Source organism: Macrobrachium rosenbergii, chromosome 18 (assembly GCF_040412425.1).
Source record: "Macrobrachium rosenbergii isolate ZJJX-2024 chromosome 18, ASM4041242v1, whole genome shotgun sequence".
NCBI lineage: Eukaryota > Metazoa > Arthropoda > Malacostraca > Decapoda > Palaemonidae > Macrobrachium > Macrobrachium rosenbergii.
The window spans coordinates 1,178,448-1,183,323 of NC_089758.1; the positions used below are offsets into that span (position 1 = coordinate 1,178,448).

The 4,876-nt window shown below is 35.0% G+C and overlaps 1 long non-coding RNA gene across 1 annotated transcript; it reads right to left on the reverse strand.

Annotated features, from left to right (window-relative positions):
• Positions 1-202: 202 nt before the first annotated feature.
• On the reverse strand, positions 203-3,446 carry LOC136848012 (uncharacterized). The gene is made up of 2 exons (XR_010855902.1): positions 3,275-3,446; positions 203-693 (listed from the first exon to the last, which is right to left on the reverse strand). It is a non-coding gene; the product is annotated as an uncharacterized lncRNA (long non-coding RNA).
• Positions 3,447-4,876: the final 1,430 nt, after the last annotated feature.

The following is a 4,876-nucleotide window of genomic DNA, read 5'->3' on the forward strand; positions in this document are numbered from 1 at the left end:
TAATATACTAGAATCTCCTCAGATTAAAAACCATTATTTCAGTTACTTCCTTTCTCACATCAGTTTCCCCATCTTACTTCTGTTAACCAACCAATCGGTAACTATCAATCCCTTTATTTCATAGGACATTCTTTGTCTTTCAAGAAGTATTACAAAGTCTACCTCATCACATGACATTTTGGGGTTAAAGAAATGAACAAAGGTTTACAGACACATACTGTATTAAGCTGGTCTTCATACACGTAAATACTATTACATATCCAAAGTAATCAGATTATAAAACTGAATAGTAGGTAGAGCACAGCATCTACTAAGTTCTAGTTGTCTGGGTAACCGAATTTAGAGCACTTCGAATCCTCACAGGGTATGCACACCGTATACAAGTTGAGTTCTAGTTGTCTGGGTAACCGAATTTAGAACACTTCTAATCCTCACAGATATGCACAGCGTCTACTAATCCTCACAGATATGCACAGCGTCTACAAGTTGAGTTCTAGTTGTGAGGGTAACTAAATTTAGTGCGCTTCGAACCGTCACAGGACATGCATAGCGTCTACAAGTTGTCGAGTTTCTGGGTAACTGAATTCAGAGCGCTTCGAATCCTCATATGATAATATTCAGTCTCAACGAAACGCGTTGCTTTCCATTAGTATTAGTATCGATGTCACGGTCCGCTGCAGCTATACCAAGAGCCTGTGCATCAGAAAATTTTGTTTGATTTTAGAAGATACGAAAGTTTCCATGACATAACTAACCCTCTTAAAGTGAAAATAGCGTGTTAAGTTAGTCCCAGCAGCTATTCTAAGGTTATTATAATTAATAATACTATATCGAATGAGTAAACTTTCCCATTAACAATCCCATGTATTAGTATTATTGTTACTTCAAACTGCCATCAACTTTCACATTAACAATCCCATATATTACTACCATTGTTCCTTCAAACTCCCATAAAGACAACAGGATAGAGAGTTCCATCCTTTAAAATATATTTAATAGGGCACCAATCTTACACTGAAACAACCGCATCTAACTTTAGTGCGACATAACTATGAAAGGTGCCATGCGGTGCAAACACTACCATCTGGCAACTTGCAACTTTTGTACTTTAGTATACAGTCTTAAGGGAATTGAAACTGCACAACCCCACGGGGCGAAAAATTAAGTTGGGGAATTCAGAAAAAGAAAGGGGTTCCCGAAGCAAGCTTCGGCGCTGGAGGAAAGGTGGATGAAGGTAGGGGTCAATGGAAATATGCAATGCAATCTGAACTGTATTTCCTAGCATGAAAGCTTTGCTTGAAGAGTAAGAGGGGGGAGGGTGGGGGTGTTGAGCGCGTTGACGGAACGACGTTAACAAGACTGCAAAAATTTGAATTACAATTTCCACTATTAACCAGCCTATTAGAGTACCTGACTAGTCCACGACATCAGTGTCCAAAAAATTCTTTAACATCCCAAGACCTAGGCCTCTTAGAAAAGTGTTAAGATCCACCTATTACCTGTCTAGTTCCTATTTATTAGTGGGAATGAAAATGTAAGTTATAACAGTATATATCAGAGTTACCCTACCCTATTCTCAGCTCCACTATACTTTCAAACTTACATCTCATGACCAAACAAAGGACTCAAGTATTGTAATACCCTCTGCTATTAATAACTTGCACTGTCAAATGTCTCCCTAGGTCTAACTATCGCCTTTTTAACCCCAGTCTATTCCCAGCATCCTTAAGAGATCGACTTTAGCATTTATTACCTTTATCCTAACCCCTCCACCTATATAAAATCAGCACGTTCTACGCCCTATTCTAGCCTATCCTATATTTCAAGTTCCATATCTAACTTCCCGTTAAGTCCTAGCTACACGAAAACTATCAACCTTGCAGTTCTAACGTAAGTAAGAAATTGGTTGGTTTGAAATTCCTATTGTGCATGGTGACAAAGTCACCATGCTTGTTTTTGAACTTCCCATTGTGCATGGTGACCAGGTCACCATGCACAACATGCAAGTCCACCTTTGCCTGGCAGGCGGTACCACCACCCCAGCAAAGGTGGACTTGGGAAGTGGCTAAAGAATAACTAACTTTAGACGCAAAACTGAATTCAAATTTATAAGCAAAACTTTGGAATCAAAACTTAATTCAAATTTATAAGCAAAACTTAATTTAGACAAAACTTAATTTAGACAAAACTTAATTTAGACAAAACTTAATTTAGACAAAACTTAATTTAGACAAAACTTAATTTAGACAAAACTTAAACTTTTGCAGATTAAATAATTACTGAAGAGCTTTCAAAATTGTCACTGTTCAGAAACTTCAAAATTCCAAAATAGAGACTTAACTAAACTTTACAATTCTAAAAAACAAAACTAGCTGAAATTACAAATCAAACCACATAAGGCAAAACACAAGGAAAAAGTTTAAAAAAATATAAACAAGTTTAAATCCACTAACTTAAAAAATAAATACTAGATTTACTTTTCACCTTCAAAAATTACCTTCCCCACACACATTAACCTAACAAACTTTTCCACACACACACTCACACATTAACCTAACAAACTTCCACACACACACACATTTACCTAACAAACTTCACACACACACACACATTTACCTAACAAACTTCCACACACACACACATACACATTTACCTAACAAACTTTTCCAAACACATACACATTTACCTAAAAAACTTTTCCACACACATACACATTTACCTAACAAACTTTTCCAAACACATACACATTTACCTAACAAACTTTTCCAAACACATACACATTTACTTAACAAACTTTTCCACACACACACATTTACCTAACAAACTTTTCCACACATACACACACATACACATTTACACATTTACCTAACAAACTTTTCCACACACACACACATTTACACAAATTTACCTAACAAACACATTTACCTAACAAACACACACACACACACACACATTTACCTAACAAACTTTTCCACACACACACACACACATTTACCTAACGAACTTTTCCACACACACACACACATTTACCTAACAAACTTTTCCACACACACACATTAACCTAACAAAAATTTTCCACACACACACATTAACGTAACAAACTTTTCCACACACACACACACACACATTAACCTAACAAACTTTTCCACACACACACATTAACCTAACAAACTTTTCCACACACACGCATTAACCTAACAAACTTCCACACACAAATTAAACTAACGATGAGAAAACACTGAAACACAATTATAAAATATAAGAAGCACCTTACTTTGAAAACGTACAAGGGCCCATCAGAGAAGGCATCAACCCTGTGAAGGACTACACAAAACCAAACAACGTGAAACCAACGGTCCTCCAGTACAGCGCGGCCGAGATCCCAAACTCAGATGAACGCGAAAGTCGAGTTAGTATCAACGAAACCTGTCTTACCAAGCTAGAGACTCAACAACACTGAAACAAGCTGTTCTTGAGGATAGCAGCCAACGACCGCTGCAACCGCCTGTTTGTGGGACGTCACTTTATCGCCCTTTAGCCACCGAAGAAGCTTAAGGCGATGATCAGAAAATCAACAGAAATTATTATTATTATTATTATTATTATTATTATTATTATTATTATTATTATTATTATTGAGAGTTGCCGGGCACTGTTCCTTTTCAGCGAACTACCCCAATTATGTATCAGTAGTTAGCCCATCTGAAAAAAAAAAATTATTATTATTATTATTATTATTATTATTATTATTATTATTATGGAGATGCGCCATTTACTCTTCCTTTTTAGCAAACTACCTGAATTATGTATCGGCGTTTGGTCTTTATTTGGAATTATTATTATTATTATTATTATTATTATTATTATTATTATTATTATTATTACAGTTGTTGCTGTTGTTTTCAGCAGTGCCTGGACATAAGAGTTCATGAATATTATTTTTACTAGCGTACTTAATTTAGTATACTGTACTGTGTTCATCTTATCGTTCATCGTATAGGCCCGGAGCTGAAACATATCATTATATTATTAGTTAATGCAACATAGCGCCATAATGACATGGTCATAGACAAAAATAGTATAGAACACTTTTGCTAAGGTAATTGAACGGTGAGCAAATCAACTCGCGCCGATGAATGCAAGGTAATTTTTATAATTAAATTTATTATTACTAATAATAAAGGTGCGTAGGTTCGCAATCTGCTACGGTAAAAGGCCACCTTCAGCGATTTGCCATATGGATTCAAGGCTTGCAGTGGTAAATATATCCCAAAATTTTGGGGAAATTGAGAAGGTAGGAGGACAAAGTGGCATTAAATAAATCATTAATATCTGTCGTGATATAATTAGCGGCTAATTCGAACAGTGGTGAATGAATTTACTGAAACCAGATTATATTGTTCATCATCGCCTGATATTCGAATCCTGTTTCGAATTAGGTGGAGCTATGAAAACTATTATCATCAGGATTATATATTATATATATATATATATATATATATATATATATATATATATATATATATATACATATATATATATGTGTGTGTGTGTGTGTGGTAGTGAGCTCTGAAAGATATGATCATGTGGATTTATATATATATATATATATATATATATATATATATATATATATATATATATATATATATATATATATATATATATATATTATATAAGATTATACACACATAAAAATACGCAATGAAAAACGCCCACCTTTCCGCTTTGCTCGGTCGATAGATAGTCCTCTGTCTATTTTGAACCTGTGAGAGGTAGTGAATACTGGTTCGGATTAGTTTTAACCAGTGGAAGTCAGGGTTATAAGAGACGCTCAAAAGATTTAATTCTCGCCTGGGGCAATAAACTGGCTTGC